Source organism: Orcinus orca, chromosome 2 (genome assembly GCF_937001465.1).
Source record: "Orcinus orca chromosome 2, mOrcOrc1.1, whole genome shotgun sequence".
NCBI lineage: Eukaryota > Metazoa > Chordata > Mammalia > Artiodactyla > Delphinidae > Orcinus > Orcinus orca.
Window position 1 is genome coordinate 140146690 of NC_064560.1, and position 22102 is coordinate 140168791.

General features: G+C 37.9%; 2 protein-coding genes across 6 annotated transcripts in view; one reads left to right on the forward strand and one right to left on the reverse strand.

Annotated features, from left to right (window-relative positions):
* SLC25A21 (solute carrier family 25 member 21) overlaps positions 1–6197 on the reverse strand; it is a 534325-nt gene extending 528128 nt beyond the window's left edge. The window contains exon 1 of the mRNA XM_004269980.3: positions 6117–6197. The gene's annotated coding sequence lies outside the window, so the exon portion shown is untranslated. The remainder of the gene's footprint in view (positions 1–6116) is intronic.
* A 63-nt stretch (positions 6198–6260) lies between these two features.
* Positions 6261–22102, forward strand: part of MIPOL1 (mirror-image polydactyly 1) — a 305514-nt gene continuing 289672 nt past the window's right edge. For 2 of the 5 annotated variants that reach the window (XM_033428397.2, XM_049705940.1), the window contains exon 1: positions 6263–6534. The gene's annotated coding sequence lies outside the window, so the exon portion shown is untranslated. Of the gene's footprint in view, positions 6535–22102 lie in introns of all 5 variants that reach the window. The other 3 variants (XM_033428398.2, XM_049705939.1, XM_004269982.3) reach the window with 3 other exon arrangements.

Here is a 22102-nt window from a genome sequence, read left to right on the forward strand (position 1 = left end):
TTTTAATGTAAGCATTTACTACTATAAACCTCCCAATTAGTATTCCTTTTGCTTCATCCCCTAGTTTTGGTATGTTGTAGTTTTATTTTCATTTGTCTCCAGATAGTTGCTAAATTCTCTTGTGATTTCTTCTTTGACCTATTGGTTATTTAATAGTGAGTTATTTAATTTCCATATATTTGTGGACTTTTCTGTTTTCCTTGTTGTTGATTTCTAGTTTCATTTCACTGTGATTGGAGAAGGTACTTTATATTATTTCAAACTTCTTAAATTTGTTAAGACTTGTTTTCTGGCCTAACATATGTTGGTAATGTTCCATGTGTGCTTAAGAATGTGTATTCTGCTATTGTTGGGTGTAGTGTTGTTTATATGTCTGTTAGGTTGAACTGGTCTATAGTGTTGTTCAAGTTTTCTGTTTCCTTATTTGATCTTCTGTTTTGCTGTTCTACCTCTAATCGAAAGTTGGGTATTAAAGTCTCCTATTATTATATTGTAATCTATTTCTCCCTTCACTTCTGTCAATGTTTGCTTCATATATTTAGAAATTCTAATGTTAGGTGCATGTATATTTATAAATTGTAACATCTTGCTGGTGAATTGACACTTTTATCATTATATAATGTCCATCTTTGTCTCTTGTGACAGTTTCTATCTTAAAGTCTATTTTACCTGGGACTTCCCTGGTGGCACAGTGGTTAAGAATCTGCCTGCCAATGCAGGGGACATGGGTTTGAGCCCTGGTCCCGGAAGGTCCCACATGCCATGGAGCAACTAAGCCCATGTGCAACAACTACTGAGCCTGCGCTCTAGAGCCCGCGAGCCACAACTACTGAAGCCCGTGTGCCTAGAGCCCGTGCTCCACAACAAGAAAAGCCACCGCAATGAGAAGCCCGCACACCGCAATAAAGAGTAGCCCCCGCTTGCCACAACTAGAGAAAGCCCACGTGCAGCACGAAGACCCAACACAGCCAAAAATTTTAAAAATAAAAATAAATAAAAAGTCTATTTTATCTGATTCAAGTATGGCCATTCCTGCTCTCTGCAAGTTCTGATTGTATGGAATATCTATTTTCTTCCTTTCACTTTTAACCTGTGTTTCCTTAGATCTAAAGGGAGTCTCTTGTAGGCAACACATAGTTGATCTTGTTTCCTCATCCATTTAGCCAATGTACATATTTGAATTGGGGCGTTTAATACATTTACATTTAAAGTAATTACTAATAGGGAAGGACTTCCTATTGTTGTTTCCTTTTTTTTTTTAAAGATTTAATTTAATTTTTATTTTTTTGGCTGCATTGGGTCTTTGTTGCTTCATGCGGGCTTTCTCTAGTTGTGGTGAGTGGGGGCTACTCTTCCTTGTGGTGCACGGGCTTCTCATTGCAGTGGCTTCTCTTGTTGCGGAGCACGGGCTCTAGGCATGTGGGCTTCAGTAGTTGCAGCACATGGGCTCAGCAGTTGTGGCTCATGGGCTCTAGAGAGCAGGCTCCGTAGTTGTGACGCATGGGCTTAGTTGCTCCACAGCGTGGGGGATCTTTCTGGACCCATGTCCCCTGCATTGGCAGGTGGATTCTTATCCACTGTGCCACCAGGGAAGTCCCACCATTTTCTTAATTGCTTTTTGTATGTCTTGTGGTTTTTTCCCTATCCCTTTGTTTATTCTTGTCATTTTTAAATGTCTCATTGATTTTTTTTATAGTGACATGTTTTGATTCCCTTCTCCTTCCCCATTATGCATATTCTATGTATTTTCCTTTTGGTTACCATTGCAATTACCTATAACATCTTAAAGCTGTAACAATCTACTTTAACCTGATAAAAAATTAATTTCAATTGCATATAAAAACTCTATTCCTTTACATCTCTGTCCCACCCTTTATGTTGACACACACAGAAGAAGATGACTTCTTTTTATGTTGCATATCCATTAACACAGATCTGTAATTACTTCTCATGCTTTCATGTTTTAAATTCTATACCACATTTAAAAGTGATTGATGCATCTACATTACAATACTGTAGGATTCTATATTTGTCTATAAATTTACCTTTACCAGGGAGTTTTATATTTTCATACGGTTTTGTGTTCTCATTCTTTCACTTCAACTTGAATGGTTTCCGTCAGCACTTCTTGTAGGGCAGGACTAGTGGTGATGAACTCCTTCAGATTTTATTTATCTGGGAAAGTCTTTTTCTCCTCTGTTATTCAAAGACATTTTTGCAGAATATAGTATTCTTAATTGGCAGGGTTTTTTTTTTCCTTCAGCACTTTGAATTAATCATTCCACTCCCTTCTAGCCTGAAAAGTTTCAGCTTAGAAATCTGCTTATAATCTAATAGAAGCTCCTTTGTACAGGACAAGTTGTTTTTCTCTTGCCATTTTCAAGATTCACTCTTTGTCTCCGATTTTTGATAGTTTGATTATAATGTATCTCAGTGAAGGTCTTTACATTTATCTAGTTGGAGTTTTTGAGCCTCCTGAATTTGTATGTGCATTTCTCTCAGATTTGGTGAGTCTGCAGTCATTATTTCTTCAAATAGGCTCTCTGTCCTCTCTTTTTATTCTCCTTCTGGGACTCTCATTATGCTTATGTTATTCTACATGATGGTGTCCCACAAGTCCCTTAGCCTCTCTTCATTTCTCTTCATTCTTTTTTCTTCTTGTTCCTCTGCCTAAGTGATTTTGAAAGTCCTGTATTCGATTTCACTGATTCTTTCTCTCTCTGGTGAAGAATTCAGTTTCAGAATTTGTTTGTGTCCTCTCCATAGTTTCTACCTCTTTGTTAATGTTCTCATTTGTTAATGTATTGCTTTCCTGACTTCATCAGTTATTGATCTGTGCTCTCTTTTAATTCACTGAGCATCCATATGATGGTTATTCTGAATTCTTTGGTAACTCATATATCTCCATTTCTTTAGGGTAGGTATCAAATTTAATTTATGTCTTTCAATGGGTCATGTTTCCCTGTTTCTTTATATGGCTTGTCATCCTCTGTTGGGACTTTAGCATTTGAAAAATCAGCCACCTCTCCAGTTTTTGTGGTCTGGTTTCATACAGGGAGGACTTTCTACAATCAATCCAGCTAGAGATCCTGGAGACCTCTTAAAGCCTTATCTGGAGATGTGACCACTTTGGGCTTATGCATGTAATCTAATAATTGAAGAGCTTTGCCAGTTTCTACTCAGGATCTCCCTCTGGCATCTGTCCGGTACTGTGGCCTCTGTGGTGCAGTAGTAAGCTGTAGTACTGGACTTCCACCTAGCTTCTGTCTGTAGTATGGTGGACTCCGGGGCACATTGATTGCTTTTGTTCTCAGCAGCCCCAAACTGGCCACCCATTCCTGTCGATACTTAGATTCAGGCAAGATAGAAACCAGTCACTCAGGCACTTTCTAGAAAATTCAGATCACTGGACATGTGTTCTACTCCTTTCTCTCCTCAGTGAGAAGATGGGAGTTGAGGGTTTCCTCCCAATCATGTTATATTGGGGGTGGAACACTTGCAAGTGAGTGCCACAAGATTTCCCACTAGGCATTGATGCCGTTGGTTTCACACTAACCTTGGGTGCAGGACCCACTTTACTGGTTTCTGGATTTCTCACAAAGACAATTGGCCCATGTATTATTGTTAAGTTTGTGTTTCCATGGGAGAAGGAGGGTATGGAGTTGCATATTCTGCCATCTTCTTAATGTCACTCTTGATTTGAATCCCTTTAAATGAATTTGTATTTATGATATAGATTATGGTCTGTCTTGGAATATTTTATGCAGACCTGAAAAGAAAGTGTATCCTGCTGTTAATAGGTGTTCTATAAATGTCAGTTAGATAAGTTGGTTAATAGAATTGTGGTTGATAGTGTTGTTCAAGTCTTATATATACTTACTGATTTTCTGTCTGCTTATTCTATCAATTTTTGAGAGATGAGTGAAATCTCTGACTATAATTTTATATTAATTGTGAATTTCTCTCTGTGGTGCTAGCACATTTTGCTTTATGTATTTTGAAGTTCTGTTATTAGGTACATAAGAAAGGGAATGGTGGAAGATAAATAGATACTGAGATCAGGAGAGGATTAAGCTCAGAACTGCAAATTAAAACAAGATACCCTTTACAATAAAAATCTATCTATCTATCTATCTATCTATCTAACTAATCTTATAGTTTCTGTTTCTCTAGAGAACCCTGACTAATACACATGACATTCTCAGCTACTTGTGTGCATAGTTTTTATTCATTATTTCATTTCCACAACTGATTGGTGGTGGCTGGCACATTGTGGGAGGCTGATGATATTTGTGAACTTGACAGTATTCATAATCTGACATTCTTTTGCTCTCTGTAATGAAAAAGAGGTTCATTTTCTTTACCCTCTCATACTTATCCAACTTATAGGAGGGATAAGGACATAGACAACATCTTTGATAATTAGCTTGAGAAGAGAAGCTCTAATTGGTGCCTTTCATTCCTTGTAGACTGGCAACTGTTAACATACAGAGAATGAAAAATGTACATGTGAGTGATGGTGGTGGTGGAAGGCGGTTGAGAAAAAATTAGCTCTTTTGGTATGAAAAGTTCAGGAAAAGAACATTAAGGAGTAACCTCAGGTAAGTTGGAGGAAGGACTAAGGAGAAAAGGCATAATGTTTGCACTCACTGAATAAAAACAATGGAAGAAAAAACATGTTACTAAAAGGAAAGAAAACATGGATTTTCTCCTTACCCTGGAGACTTCTGGCATCCAGATAATGAGTTTTAAAAAACTAGGGTTAATGAACCTTTACCCCCCCCAAAAAATAGTATATGCATGTTCTCTAAATTTAACCTATAAATTCATTATTTGACTTTTCTCAGTGTTGTGGTCACTATCCCCCCTTATTTCTTGTTATTCCTTAGCTAGAAAAAGCAACTTTCCCTCCTTTCTTTTACATAAATTTGAGTTGGCCTTAAACGTTTTCACAAATCATTTTTTCTTATTAGGGTACCCTTGCCATCTATTCTGACAATCTATATCACTCCTCTTCTGCCTCATATATTTTTATGGTACTTTTTGTCCATAAATATCTGATTCAGACCTTGACTGAAGTAAAGAAAAATGCATTTCAAATTTCAGACCTTGACTGAAGTAAAGAAAAATTCATTTCAAAGTAAATAAAAATGCATTGTCCATAAATATCTGATTCAGACTTTGACTGAAGTAAAGAAAAATGCATTTCTTTACTGAAGTAAAGAAAAATGCATGAATCTAAAAACAAAAAACCTCTTCAGAGCACTGTGCATTCATTACAATATAATAACCAAGAGTTTGTGAATATTATAACCTATTTTCTTCCAACTAATTTACATCCAGTTTTTTCATGTTTTCTTTTTTTTTTCACTACTCTTTTTACTAAAGTGTAAGTTCCTTTCATTAACTTTAACCAGTAACTTGGGAAACTGTCAACACTTCATATTATGCCTGTTCTTCGGGGATGTGTAAGAAATCATCATTATTGCTTATTATGCAAACCCAGAGAGTCCCTGGCACATAGTATGTGCTCAATAACTATGTGGTGTCTTAAGGAGTTAACGTGACATTCGTAAAAGAAATACTGATCTGTAGTGCAAGAAAACCACATTTGAATTACTATCAGCTATAGTCCTTTCTTGTTTCAACAGGGAGGTACATGAATTGAGGACTTAACTTTTTAATTCTGGAAGGCTCAACATTTTGTCTTAAAGAATCCATATATTGAACGTTAAGTATCCATATCTCTTTCTTAAGTACTTAAATCAAAAGTTAACCATCTCCAAGTTTTAGTCTGAAGCATTCTTTGTCTAGGAGCTAGGTATTGCTTTTTGCTCATCCAACTGGAGTCCAACTGCGGCCTTTTTCATTCAACCATCCCTTCCCAGCACGGCCCTCTTCTCTCCCTGGGGTCCCATCCCCACTGTCCCTCTCACCCCAAAACACACACAAACAAAACCGGAAACCACAATTCCGCCTGCTCCTGTGGAGACTCGACAACGCTCAAGTTAAGGCCACATGACACGTTTTTAAGCACGCCGTTTCCCTCCTCTAACCACATTAGGTTTTGTCTAGAGAATATTTTACTCCCACAGAATGCGTCCGTCGTCTCAGACCTGACAACCGTAGCGCCCTGCGGAGCAGCCGAGGGGAGACAACTAACACCGCCTTCTTACTTCCTGAAACTCCAGCGAAGACTTCCCAAGCTCGCTCAGTTGCCCAGAGCCCCGCCCCGCCGCACGTCCCTAGTGGTGCGGCACGCGCATGCCCGGTGCGCGTCGCCTGCCCCCGCCCGGCGCCTGCTCCGGCTTCTGCTCCCCTTGGGCCCCCTCGCGCGGCTGGCGGCTAGCTCCCTCCCCGGTCGCGGCCCGTGGGGACGTTCGCAGGCGAGCGCACCTTCCCGCACGGAAGAGCCCCGGCTGGGAGGATCCGAGTGAGTGTCGATTGGTTGACGTGGTGCCTGCGCGTCGGGCCTGAGAAAGTCTGGGCGAGCGCGCAGAGTCGGCTCCTGTGGCGGTGCGGGGCGCATCTCAGGTAAACGGGCAGGGTGGGAGGTTTGGGCGACTGGAGAAAAGGAATGGGTTGAAGCCAGACCTGGAACTTCCGGCCGTAGCCTCCTTGGAGAAGGGGCCGCGCAGAAACTGCACCCGGTGAAGGTTGGCCCCGTGCGGCCGGGAGTGATGGGGCTCCCTCGAAGGTCAGCATCGTGGGGTCCTCCGGTCTTCTTTCTGGGCGTGATTTCGGCATCTTACCCTGTTTCCTGTTACAAGAGTTCTGCGGCTGAGCATATATTCAAGGGTGTAGGTTTTTGTTTGTTTGTTTTTCCCTTAAGAGGCAGTGAATTGGAGGGTTCAGGTCCTGGCTCAAGCTATGATTGACTCTGCCCTTGAGAGTCACTCATTCGCTTTGTATTTCAGGTCTCACACTTGTAAGTTTTGGCAAAGAATGTGTGCTTCTTTAGGCACGCTGAGCCATGCTGTACAAAGGTACTGTTAGAATTTTGGGGGGTTCACAATGTCTCTGGGCCCACATTTCGCTGACTGGAAGGTGACACCACCCGACAGTCATTTGTGAAGTACTTTAAGCTCCGTGGATGAAAGGAACTGGATAAGCACAAGATAACAGCATTATTAGGATGTCGTAGAAAGAAAAAACTTTCCACAAGAACAGGCTTTTTGAAAAGCTCCTTTGAACATTTTATGCAGATTAAATCACAGTGGTAGTAGACAAAGGTGAGCCAAAACAAAGGGCCAAACAAAGCAACATTTTAAGGAGGTTTTTCTTTTTTTTTTTTTCCTTCCCCAGATAACTTTCACGATAACAAGTTACTGGCTTTTCAAAGTTTCTCCTTGGGATCTAGTGTGGAACTAACCTAAAATGACAGTTACATAAACGTGGGTATCCTGTGCAATAGTATACCAAGAGAATTAATTAAAACAAAGCTCCTTTCTATATAAGGTAACAGGAATTAAGATATCTCATCGGGGAGAGGTAATGATGGCAAATCCGAAAAGTGAACGAGAGATGTACACAATTTTCCTTCAAAGGCATAGAGTTTGTAGATATGTTTCTAGTGTGCTAATTATTAAAGCATAATAGACACACAGAAAAGTGCATGAATCATAAGTGTACAGCTCATTGAATTTTCACAAAGTGTGCATATCCAAGAAAAAACATTACTTGCATCCTAGAAGCCTCACTTTGTGTCCCCTTTCCAAAGGTAACCATTATCTCAATTTCTGACATCATCAATGAATTTACTTATTATTGACTTTATATAAATAGAATCATACAGTTTATAGTCCTTTGTGTCTCACTTTTGCTCAACATTATATTCATGAGATTTATACAAGTTATGTAGCAGTATTCCATCCATTTTTGGGGTATTACCAGTAGGGCTGCTATGAACATTTTTTGTAAGTACTTTGGTGAACGTATGTATACATTTCTGTTGGATGTATACCTACTGGTGAAATGTCTATATTATAGGATACGCAAATATGTATTTCTGGTATACACTACCAAAAAGTTGTTCAAGTTAGTTGTCAGTTAACACTCCTGTTATCAGTGTTTGAGAATTTTGGCTCCTGCACATGGTTGAAACATTTAGCATTGTCCTTTTCATTTTACCCATTCTGGTGGGTAGTGATATCACATTGGGGTTTTTCCCTAATTCCCATAATGACTAATGATATTTAACACCTCTTCATATGTCTACGTATTGGCCATTTGGATATCTCCATTGGCAGGGGTTATCAAATTTTCTGTAAAGGGCTGGATAGTTAATATAGGCAGTCTTGCTTTGAAGAGTTTCAGTTATAGCAGTCCTAGCTAGGACTGCCTGTATTTTAGGCTTTGCAGGCCATATACAATCTCTGTTGTATTTTCTTTCTTCCTTCTTTCCTTTTTTTTGCCTTCCTGTTTGCTTGCTTCCCTGCCTACCTTCCCTCCTTTCCTCCCTCCCTCCCTCCCATCCTCCCTCCCTTTCTGTTTTCTTTAACTTCCTTCCTTCCTTCCTTCCTTCCTTCATTTCATCCTTTGCTAACCACTACTATGTTGAAAAATAACTGTTCATAAATGACCATTTGATCTTCTGCTCATTGTTGGTGACATCATTAGATGGGGCTATATTGGAAAAGTATAAATACATAATAGTACTAAGTAATGTGTGCTGTAGTGTCTTGGTGTTAAATTTCAAATCTCTAAACATACTTCCTTTGCTTTTTATCAGTTTTACCTTGAGAATAATTAGAGACCTATTTGAGACTTCTCTAAATTGTTCTGTTGCTCCTACTATCTCCCATCCCTTTAAAGCTGACAAACAAAAAAGAGGTTAAGAAGCAAGAAAAGAAAGGAAATACAACCCTTTGTTGATTTGCATAAAAGGCTAAGAAAGAGATGAATATGCAGGCAGTTGTCGACACTGAGTAAAAGTATAAAAAAGCATACCTACTTTTTGCAATACTTTGAGTTGGATATTGTCTTTTGAGCGGTTCCATCATGAGATGGCTTGGTTGAAATTTATATCTACCCTATTGAGTATGCTCATAATATAGGAAGTAACAGTCAGTGGCTTGGGCCATGAAACTCAACTGTGGCACCCCTGCCCAAGTTGGAGATACTCTCTTCCTTAAATGCCCCATTGGGCTGTCTAGTTCATCTTCTCTTACTTTTTGTCCCCCGCCTTTCACTCAGCACCAAAAGTACCAAAAAAAAATTTGAAAATATGTTAACATTTTTAGCTAACACTTTCTTTTTTTTAGATGGCTTATAGAAGTGAATTTAGGTATATACTTAGATATATGCTAATATGAATGAGAGGCTTGGGGCAGTCTCCATCAATGTGATGTTTTCTTTAAGATGGATGATCTTGCTTGATTGTTATGCAGACACAGATTTAAGATAACCACTGGGCCCCAGTTTCCACCACCAGCCCACTAGGGTCCTTAAGCCTTTCTTATATAGAAATTTTGGATCCAGTTGTGCGTTGATTTATGTGTGCATATATACACACACATATTTTGACTAATACAAATGCCTTTCTGCTTTATAATTGCCACACACAACAGTTGTACTTATATGCAATGTTTTCACTGCACTATTTGCACCAGAGTTTGAGTCATTACAAATTATTATGGCTGGTAAAGGGTTTATACTGGTGGAGGGGATTCTCCGACAAGTGAAAAACGCCTCCCACCCCTACCTGATATAGGAGCAAATAGGGTATTTATGTAGTAGAAATGTGTAATGATACTAGATCCTGATTGTTGCTTCTGTGTTCATCAGGATATATCTGTCAGTTCAGTTGTTGTCATTAGCTTCCTCGAGTACCTGCTCCCATGGACGTTGCCTTCATTGCATGCATTGCCATTGTTGACCTCTGGGACTGTCCATATTCCAGGATTCCAGTGGGGACAAACCTTGCCCTTTCTGGTTGCAGTTTCTATTTTTAGATACTTCATTTAAGTTATACTTAATCTTGTTTACTTTGTTTAAGGTGAGACTATATTTCTCTGCTATGATCTATTATCTGTTGCTTTCATACTTTTTTTTCCAGCAAATACCCTTATTACTAATATGTCCAGATACCTGGGACTGGGGATGGGCAGAGTATAGTTCAGTTTCATCTCACATGCCACCTACAGAGATAGCTTTAGGGTTTGATGAGAGAAAAAGATATCTTGCACAACATTATCCAATTTTGGCTGCTCTTGTTAGTACTATTATTCTCTCTTCCTTTTGAATTTATTGGATTTTGAGACTGTTATAAAGAAAGGATAGTGTTGTTTTAGGGCATTAATTGCAAAAGGTATACGTTACAGTGCAAAGAGCACTGAGCATAAAAGAATGTGGGTGGTTTACTACCTGTCTGTGTTAACCCTTCCTGCAAGTCAGCTCTCTTTTGTAAAATGAGGCATTTTGACCAAGTATTTCTAATCCTTGGTAATCCTTTCCAAAAGAAACAGTAGAGAAATACAGGATTTAGAATTTAAGCAACGCTTGAGGTCGTTTAGGCTGCCCTCTCAGTTTTTTCCAGTGAAAATATTAAGGCCTTGAGAGATTGTGTATAGTCCCATAGTTACTAGAATCTAGTTATAACTTTTTATTCCAGTTGCTTTTTCCATTATGCTGCTTATGATAGGCGGCCTTCTAAGATAACCCTGTATCTGTGGAGTCACAGTCTTGTGTAATCCCTTTCCCTTGACTGCAGACTAGACCTTGTATTAGAATATGGCGAAAGTGGTGGGATATCACTTATGAGATTATAAAAGACTATAATTTCCTTTTTTCTGGCGCACTCTTGTTGCTCACTTTGATGAAGCCAGCTGCCATATCATGAGTTGACCTATAGATAGCCTCACCCATCAAGGAATTGAGGGGAGCCTTTGGCCAGTAGCCTGTGCAGACCAACAACCCCCTAGGAACTGAATCCTGCCAACAACCACTGACAGAAGTTGGGAGATAGTGTCCGAGTTAAGCTTTGAGATGACTGTCGCCCTGGCTGACACTGTGGCCGCAACCTTGGTGAGAGACTCTGAACTGAGAACCTAACTGAGCAACACCCAATTCCTCAGAAACTGTGAGATAACAAATGTGCATTGTTTTAAGCTGCTAAGTTTTGGGGTGGTTTATTAGGTAGCAATAGCTAACCAATAAAGTGCTCTTACTAATTTCAGAAAATTTTTAGTAAAAGGAATAATTCTCCTTGAAGTTTTTTATAAACATAGTTTCAATATGTTTTTATCATCTTAAACATATTTGAGGATATTATTTTTACCTTTGTGCAAAGAGAAATATTAACCATTATCTATTCTATGTTTGTTTTAACTTAATTTCTAGGCATTTGTTTTTCTCAAAACTGGCAGCATAAAGAGATGATTACTTTGAAGGTTGGTTTGGTTTGGCGTTTCATTAAATTGGGTAATCATGGGACAAACTTACCACAGAACTGCTTTTGGCAATTGGTACGAGCACCTCTGATTCAGATATTGTCTGTATTGAAGGTCTTTTTAATTTAGATTTTATACTGCTTGGGATGTAGATAGCCAGGTGGTCTGCTCTTATTTATCTGCAGTTTTGCATTAGGGTGATTTGAGTATGTATACATATTATTTTGAGAATTGCCTTTAGTATCCCTTGATTTATAAGTTTTGGAAGCTACTAGGGTACAACAGGGATGATTTTACTGGAACCCTTGATCCTGAAACTTGTTTTATTTTTCTGTTGGAGCTTACCAGCTTCTCATCTTCATAGTTTTATCTTGAGGTTTTTGCTACTGTGGAACAAGTTTTGAAAAACTGAAAAAATAAATAAGTGAGTATATAAATAAATAATATAGATCAGTTAACTTTTAAATATCTTTATTGTGAAATTCAATACATGTAAAAAAGAAGTATATAAATATATGTGGACAGTTCAATGAATAAATAAAAAGTTAATACCCATGTAACTACCATCAGATATTTTCAATTGAATAATCATTGAAATGATTGTATCTGGCTTTTTAAAAAATGTTGTATGAGTATGACTCTGTGTGTGTATGTGTGATGTAACTTCTGCAATTGATGGGTACAGTGCTTTATATGTGACTAGTAGGTGAAGTTTGTTAATGCTGTTGTTAAAATCTCTTTCCTTACTGATTTGTGTGTGTGTGTGTGTGTGTGTGTGTGTGTGTGTGTGTGTACGTGCGCACACCTGTGCTTGATTGTCAGTTACTGACAATTTACTATGTGTTAAATCTCGCTGTGTAATTTTGGATTCTATTTCTCCCTAGGAGTTTTCTGTCAATTGTCGACTTATTTATTTTGAAGTCATGTTATTAGAAGCATAGTCAACTTTTTAGTTAGTCTATCTTCCTATGAATTGAACCTTTGTTCCATGAAGAAGTGTTCCTTTTTAATCTCTAGTAATGCTGTTTGTTTTAATGTCTAATCTGATTTTTTAAAAACTATTTTGAAATAATTTTAGACTTCCTGAAAAGTTGCAAAAATAGTACAGATAGTTCCTATAAACCTTTCACCCTGCTTCTAATGTTAACACAATGTATAATCGTAGTACAATTATCAAAACCAAGAAATTAATACTGTTACAATACTAGTCGCTATACATTTTATCAATAGTCTTCCCGTTACAGTAGTGTTCTTTTTCTGTTCTAGGACTCAATCCAGATCCCACATTGTATTTAGTTGTCATGTTTCCTGAGTCTTCTCCAATCTGTGAACTATTTCTGATTTTGGTATAGCTGTATCAGCCTTCTTTTGATTAATGTGTACATAGAATTGGATTTTTAAAAATCCAGTGGGACATCTTTTTCTTAAAATTGGAGCATTTGGTAGTTGGATCATTTCATCCATTCATATTTTGTATTATTCCATTTTTTACCCTCTTTTATTTCAGAAATTATACATGCTTTGTAATTCTTTTAGTGGCTATTGTAGAAACTGTAGAATCCTGGAATGAATGCTTTCAGACCTTTCTTTATGCATTTCCTCATGTGTATATATGTATCCAAACACACGGTTTTGGTTTGCTTCCTTTTTTATTTTCTTAATATAACAGTGGTCATACTGTATTATTTTACAACTACCTCTTTTCACTTATTAAGAAAATAATAAATGCATAACCATTATACACTCTTTCAAGCAACATAAATAAATAAAAAGTTAACAGCAAAACATTGCCCCAAATTCTATCACCCCAACAAAAATAGCCTTCATTAAAAACCAGGTGTACAGCATTCTATGTTTCTTTTCCTAAGAATACTCAATTAAAAAAAAAAAAAAGCCTAGCCATAGGCACATGTTTGTGAAATTTCACAGCACCAAGAATAAAAATTAAAAAAGAAAGAAATCGGAAGATTTCCAGAGAGAAAACCTAAAAAGAAAAAAGAATTGACTGTATCAGCGTCAGTCTTCTTGACCAGCAGTATGGCTAGTTAACAATCAGTGAAGTATGGGAGTTATAACAAAGATGTTTTCACACCTGAAAAGCCTCAGAAGTTGTGCTCTAGCAAAATAAAGAAGTGAAAGAAAGACCTGGAGTGTAGGAAATAGTAAATTCAACCCAGGAAAACAGTGAAATGATGTCCTAGGAAGGACAGCTATATAGCAGGCCTAGAGAGCAATGGTCCAGATTTGAGAGAAGCCTCCTCAGGAAGGAGGTTTCCAGGAAAGAGAGGATTAAGAGATCTTATATCCTCTGGGGCTGAAGTTTTCTCTGTGGAAGGTTTTTAAATCTATGAATTCAATTTCTTTAATAGATGTAGGGCTATTCTGGTTATCTATTCTTACTGAGTTAGCTTTGGTAGATTGTATCTTTCAAGGAGTTTGTCAAATTTATAGGTGTGAAGTTATTTGTAATATTCCCTTTTTATCTTTTTAATGTCTATGGGATTGTTTTAATATCCTCCTCTTCTTCCTGATATTGGCAATATATGTCGTCTTTATTTTTATCTTGATCAGTCTGGCCAAGAGGGTATCAATTTCATTGCTCTTTTCAAAGAACCAGCTTTTGGTTTCATTGATTTTTCTATGTTGATTTCACATTTTCAGTTTCATTGATTTTTGCTCTTTACCATTTCTATCCTTCTGTTTACTCCGAGTTTAATTTTCTCTTAATTTTTCATTTTTTTTAAAGGCAGAAGCTTAAGTACTAATGAGAGGCTGTCCTCCCCCCCCCTTTTTAAAAAATTTTTATGGGAATACAGTTGACTTACAATGTTGTATTAGTTTTAGGCGTACAGCAAAGTAAATCAGTTATCCATATACATATATCCACTCTTTTTTTTTTAGATTCTTTTCCCATATAGGCCGTTACAGAGTATTGAATAGAGCTCCCTGTGCTATACAGCAGGTTCTTATTAGTTATCTATTTTATATATAGTAGTGTGTATATGTCAGTTCCAATCTCCCAGTTTATCCCTACCCCCACTTATCCCCCCGTAACCATAAGTTTGTTTTCTACATCCATGACTGTGCTTCTGTTTTGTAAATAAGTTCATTTGTACTTTTTAAAAAATATATTTATTTATTTGGCTGCACCAGGTCTTAGTTGCAGCACGTGGGATCTTCGTCACTGCATGCAGGTTCTTCAGTTGTGACATGTGGGGTCTTTAGTTGCATGGCATGTGGGATCTTTTTAGTTGTGGCATGGGAACTCTTAGTTGTGGCACGTGGGATCTAGTTCTCTGCCCAGGGATCGAACCTGGGCCTCCTGCATTGGAAGTGTGGAGTCTTAGCCACTGGACCACCAGGGAAGTCCCTGTACCCTTCTTTTTTAGATTCCACATGTAAGCGATATCATATGATACTTGTCTTTCTGTGTCTGACTTACTTCACTCAGTATGATAATCTCTAGGTCCGTCCATGTTGCTGCAAATGACATTATTTTGTTCTTTTTTTATGGCTGAGTAATATTCCATTGTATATATGTGCTACATCTTCTGTATCCATTCCTCTATTAATGGATATTTAGGTTGCTTCCTGGCTGTTGTAAATAGTGCTGCAGTGAACAGTGGGGTACATGCATCTTTTCGAATTACGGTTTTCTCCGCGTATACGCCAAGGAGTGGGATTGCTGGGTCATATGATAGTTCTATTTTTAGTTTTTTAAGGAACCTACATACTGTTCTCCATAGTGGCTGCACCAATTTACATTCCCACCAACATTTGCAAATGAAGCAACTGACAAGGGATTAATCTCCAAAATATACAAACAACTCATGCAGCTCAATATCAAAAAAACAAATAACCCAATCAGAAAATGGGCGGAAGATCTAAATAGACATTTCTCCGCAGAAGACATATATATGACCAAAAAGCACATGAAAAGATGCTCAACATCACTAAGTATTAGAGAAATGCAATTGAAAACTACAGTGAGGGATCACGTCACACTGGTCAGAATGGCCATCATCAAAAAATCTATAAACAATAAATGCTGAAGAGGATGTGGAGAGAAGGGAACCCTCCTCTCTTTTTTAATACATGTGTTTAATATTATAAATTCCTTCTAAGCAGTGATCTAGCCATATCCCACAAATTTTCGTTATGTTGTGTTTCCATTTTTATACAGTTTGAAATATTTAAAAATTTCCCTTTACTCTTCCTTTTGAACCATGTGTTATTTAGAAGTGTTTGGGGATTCTTGAGATACCTTTTTGTTAATGATTTCTGGTTTATTTTGTGGTAAGATAACATCATTTGTATGATTTCAGTTCTTATCCATGTGTTGAGGTCTTTTTTTATGGACCAGAATAGGGTCTTTTTTTGGTAAATGTGCCATGTGTACTTGAAAAGATTGTGTATTCTCCTATGCTGGGTGGAGCTGTCTATAAATATCAAATAGGTCAAGCTGGTTGATAATGCTGAGTCCTCTCTATCTTTGCTGATTTTCTGAGTACTTATTCTCTGAATTACTAAGAGAGGTATGGTGAAGTTTCCAGCTGTAATCACAGATTTGCCTGTTGTTCCTTTCATCAATTTTCGCCTCTTGTATTTTGACATTTTGTTGTGAAGTGCTTACATATTTAGGATTATTTATGTCTTGTAAGTGATTTAAACCCTTCAATGTCCTTAGTCCTGGTAATGTTTCTTGTTTCACTTTGTCTAATATTAATATAGCCACTTCTCTTTCTTTTGATTAGTATTTGCCTGTTTTTTTCACTGTGCTCTATGATCCTAAATAATATATAGTTAGGAAAGGGTAATTTGTAGGATATTTTCATTTTGTGTTGACAGGGTTCAGAACACACTACCCCAAAATATGATACCTTGTCATATTGAATATTTTAAAGCTGAAGGATTTTGAGAAATGGCAGGTGCAGGAAGGACTCTCAGACCTCCCCTTTCCTCACTGAAGCAGGTCATAAGACCCTCATGTGAGAGGTGCCCTCCCTCTATCTGGAGGAAAGGAACATCCTTATCTTCAAAGATGGAGGATACCAAAAGGAATCTGAACGAACAGGCCTTGCTAAGTTTTCACCAGTTTACTACCCTTGGCTCATACCCTTTTGTCCTATAACGTTTTTCCATGACTTTCCACTCTTCATCATAAACCTAGTGTAAAAATGCTCGGGCTTGTTTTCTTCACATCTTCATTTCCTTTTGAAGGCTTCCATGTCATGTGAAACTTATATTAAATAAACTTGTCTGCTTTTCTCTTGTTAATCTGTCTTTGTCAGTTTACTATTCAGGCCCAGCCAGGGATCCCAAGAGGATCAAGGGAAAGTTTTTCACCCCTACAGTGTGCATTTTGTTATTTATGTATTTATTTTAAATAATGTTTTGATTTTAGGAAGTAATGTCTTACCAAGTATGACCTAAGAGCATGTAATTTTATGTTAAGATACACGGATATAAGTGTTCATAACATAATTAGAAAAAAATTGCATTATTGCTCTACTTCTTGGAAGGAATTTGAATGGTAATTTCTTACAGATACTATTTGTATTTGGGTGTTGAAATGCTGTTTTGCATTGTCTCAATCATATACATAAAACCTAAAGTTTTTAAAAACATTTAAATTCATTTTTTAAAATGGCATTTTCTGAAGTATGGCAGAACTCTTCTTTAAGCAGCATGTCTTGAAACTAATACTCTTATTATCTTTTAAATTTAATGTAAATTGAAGCTATTTCCTTAATTTATGTCAAACAGCTTGTTACCAGCATGGCCGCTGCAGATATTGTGGGATATAGCTTAAGATCTCCCAAAGTAGAACATTTTATTCAGTGGCATGAGCTGGCACAGTGGGCAAGATTATTCTAATTCATTTGGGTAGGTGAACTGTATCTTAGGAAGTTCATATACAAAAACTCACTGTCTGAGTTTCCTTGTGATTCTTTACTGGTTAAGAAACTCAGTTTAGGATTTCAGTGGCTTAGTTTCTATTGCCTTTATTTCTTGCAGGTGATTAATTTTCATTTTAGTTTAAATTAAAAACTTCATACCCATCTTTAAAATGCCTATATTTTTGTTTGTTAGCCATTTTAGAAGTAAAATCTCATTTAAAATATTTTGTCATATGATTAATAGCTGGTTCTGGAAGCTTTTGGTCTACATGTAAATATACCTTAAAAATTAGAGAAATTAATTATTTTCTTCACTGAAGTTTTTTGGAATCATTTTTCTTCTAAAACATGCTCTTAATTTTAGGAATTACTTTATGAAAAACAAAAGACTGTATATTTGCCTGTCAGTGGATAAAAATTTAGACTACTCTTTAACATTGCCACATTTAATATTAATGAGATTTTTAAAAGCTGCCAAAATGATTTTCCTTCTAGTGATATTCATAACAGGAAACAATGATATTGCCATCCAATGGAATATTAAACAACCATTGAAGTGGTCTGAAGAAAAATGCTTATGATATAATATTGTGAAAAAAGTCAAGTATGTGTAGACATTGGTTGCACATATATAAATATGTAAAACAAAAGTGGTAAAGAAAACACACTAAGATTTTAAGAGTATTTCATATTTTGGTGGTGAATGTAAGCGATGATCTTTTTTTCTTTCTTCCTACATTTTATTTTAGTGTATTCTGGATTATTTTCTATGGGATATGGTCATTTGGGCACTGCCTAGAATTTCTATTTCTAATTTTTTTTTTCTATCAGTGATTTCTACCAAATCAAGAATCCAGCATCATTTGACATTACTATTGGATTTGCTCTGAGTTCTAATGATTATAGTTGATTGTAACGAGTGTATTTGTTTTAAGAATATAAAGATTTTTAAGCCCTTTGAAATTTTCTAAATGAGTTGTGAAAAATTTTAAAAGTAATTATTTTAGAAAAGTAATTATTTAATTATTTTTAAAAGTAAGTAATTATTTAGAAGTAATTATTTATTCCCTTCTCTAGCATTTGTCTGGACTTTATTTTTTTAGCTGATTTTTGTGTGTTGTCCATATTCTCTTTAGTTTATTTTACTTTATTTTTTTAATTAAAAAAAAATATTTTTGGCCATGCGGCATGTCTTGTGGGCTTTTAGTTCCCCAACAGGGATGGAACCTGGGCCCTTGGAAGTGAGAGTGCAGAGTCCTAACCACTGGACCGCCAGGGAATTTCCTGGACTTTGTTTTTATTTTGTCCATATTGTGTCTTCCCTACTGAACTTCGACTGTTTTCAGTTTCTCCTCAATGTACAAGAAACTTTGTCCAAATGTTTTGAGAGTTCGTAAGGCTCTGACTTCTCCAGCCCCTTCACTTTAGGCCTTGTTGAGGACCTTTGCTTGCTGTGAACATACCTGCTGCTTATAGAGATTCTTGTGGCTCTCAGATACCTCTTTGCTCCCTGTTGTTCCCCTCTCCTCTTTGCTCCCTGTTGTTCCCCTCTCCTCTTTCCTGCACAGATGTTGGATATCATGCAGGTCTTACAGTTGTTGCTGTTGTATTTTTGTGTTTACCTAGTTTTGTGTTTGATATTTTGTTTATGGATTTGTTTTTGCTATCCTGGTCTCTCTGTTTTTGTGGAGATATTTGGGAACATTCGAAAATTATGCAGCTTCTACCATGGTCTTCCCAGAATGTTCTTGGCTTTCGCACAAAGTTAAATTTATTCAGTTTAAACGGTTGTCTTTTTTGAAGATATATTCTGCTAAAATGTTCTTTATTTTATAAAATAATAGCCTAGCAGCAATTTTTGTTTTGGAAATTTTACTAGTTTGTGAAATGTAGAATTTTTAGTGACTACTTACTTCCTTAGTTCCCTAGAACAGAAAAAATAAGTGACTTGCCAAAGGCTACAGCATTAATAAGTGACAGCATCGGTGTCTAAATATTCATTTTATGACTCCGCAATAATCAGCCTTAAACTAGTTATAGGAAGTGACTGAGTGAAAGTGAACTCTGTTTAGAAAGTGTTTTATCCTTCAGCTAATATGTGGCTATGCTGAGTTAGGATACTCTTCTGAATAGTATGAGAAATAACTCTTCTAGGGAGAGTGGAGATATGCCTTTTGGCAGACTCCTGATTATCAGGAACACAATATCCAGTTGATTCATGACTGTGATCCCTCTTTTATTTTAAATTTGTTCTGTAAGAGAGGCTAAAAATGTCTCTGAACATAGGTGGTATGAGAGCCGGAAAACTCACAAGACACATGTATTAGTTTCCTATTGCTGCTGCAACAGCTGTAACAAATCACCACAAATCTAGTGGCTTCAAACAACACAAATTTATTATCTTACAGTTCTGGAGGTTAGAAATCTGAAATGATTCCCACTGTGCTAAAGTGATGTTAGGAGGACTGTGTTCCTTTGTAGACTCTCTAAGGGAGGTTCTCTTTTCTTGTCTTTTCCTGCTTTAGAGGCAGTCTGCTTTTCAACTTTATGGTACATTTCCCCAAGGAGGTGATCAGTTAACATTTTATAGTCTGTTCATGTTTTTGGTTCTTTGAACTTATTTAGTACAGTTTATTTCATTTAACCAGCACACAGCCACTGTCTACTATGTCTCCCCATATCTGGGGTTTGAAAATGGAGCTGAACAGGTATATCCAAGGTCTAAAAAAATGAAATGTGTGTGAGAGGGAGAGTGAGTGTATTTTCAGAAGAGGGGATGGGGTGAGCTTGCAGTTAAAGAGTTTCAGGTACCATAGAATCACTGTTGACATTTGTTGGTACCTAATACAAGTTTATTTCTCACCCATACAGAGTTTGGCTTAGAGATCGAGGTTCCTTCTATATTGTGAGGCCACCATCTCAAATGTGGTTTTCGAGGTTGTTGCAGGAGGGGAGGAGAAGGCTAGGGGATCTCATAGAATATCTTTAAGGATGAGTTGTGAAATTGGCTTGTATCTCTTCTGCCTACACTGCTTTGGCTACAACTCAGTTACATGACTCAAATGTAAAGAAGACTAGGAAGGGACTTTTCTGGTGGTACAGTGGTAAAGAATCTGCCTGCCATTGCAGGGGACACGGGTTCAATCCCTGGTCCAGGAACATCCCACATGCTGTGGAGGAACTAAGTCTGTGCACCGCAACTACTGAGCCCGCACGTCCTGGAGCCCATGCTCCACCACAAGAGAAGCCACCGCAATGAGAAGTCCGTGCACCGCAACCAAGAGTAGCCCCCACTCGCTGCGATTAGAGGAGGCCCACGTGTGGCAATGAATACCCAACGGAGCGAAGAATAAATAAATAAAATAAATAAATTAAAAAAAAAAAGGCGGCTAAGAAATGCAGTTTTCCTGTACATTCAGGAACAGGAATTGTTATGGTTTATAATCCAACCAGTCTGGGGTTTGCAAGGGGAGAAGATAAAAAATCAAATGATGGTTAGATCTTGTTATGAACTGAATGTTTATGTCTCCTTCAAATTCATATGTTGAAACCTTTGGTGTGCCAGGTGGGGACTTAGGAAGTAATTAGGATTCAATAGGTCATGAGGGCAGAACCCCCATGAATGGGATTAGTTCCCTTACAGGAGTCACTAGAGAGACTTCCCTGGTGGTCCAGTGGTTAGGAATTTGTCTTCCAGAACAGGCGACACGGGTTCAATCCGTGGTCACGGGACTAAGATCCCACATTCTGCAGGGCAACCAAGCCCACCTGCCACAACTACTGAGCCTGCACGCTCTAGAGCCCCCATGCCACAGCTAGAGAGCCCGTGTGCCACAGCTACTGAGCCCGCGCCACAACTGCTGAGTCTGCATGCTCTGGAGCCCACACGCCGCAACGAAGACCCCGCACGCGTACCGCAACTAAGATGCAACACAGCCAAATGAATAATTTTTTAAAAAGTTTCAGCTTAAATCCTCCAAATGAGCTGACATTAAAAAAAAAAAAGAGTCACTAGAGAGTTTGCTTCCCAGCTCTGTTCTCTGCCATGTGAGAGTACAATGAGAAGTTGGTAGTCTGCAACCCAAAAGAGGACTCTCACCAAAACTCGACCATGCTGGCACTGTTATCTCAGACTTCCAGCCTCTAGAACTGTGAGAAGTAAATTTCTGTTGTTTGTGAGCCATCCAGTCTGTGGTATTTTTGTTAGAGCATCCCAAATGGACTAAGACAGATCTCATCTCTTTTCCTGACCCAGTAGGATTTTTGTCCTGCCTTATACCCCATGGCACTTGCAGCTTGGGTTATTGCTCCTGATTTCTGTGTTGGTGGGACAGACAAGAATTGTTCTAATGCAACATGGGGGAGGTTAGAGCCAGGCACATTTTTCTCTCACCTCTCCTTTCTGCATCATCAGTGTCTGCTGTTCACCCAAGGCTATAGTCCTCCTCTTCCCCAGTCCTCTTTCAAAGCAGCTGACACCTGGATTTCTTGATGTTTTTGGTTGGTTCCTCAGGTCCATGATTCCCTCTCACTTTTCAAGTTTTTCAAGGTTGATTTTGGGGGAGAGAGCCAGCAATCTTTATAGTTTGCTGTCTTGACCCTTTCTAGTTTCTGAATAACTGGAAGCCTTCCTAATTTCTGAATAAAACATCCTTAGGAGGGACTTGCCTCGTGGCGCAGTGGTTAAGAATCCACCTGCCAATGCAGGGGACACGGGTTTGAGCCCTGGTCCAGGAAGATCCCACATACCACGGAGCAACTAAGCCCATGGGCCACAACTACTGAGCCTGCGCGCCACAACTACTGAGCCCA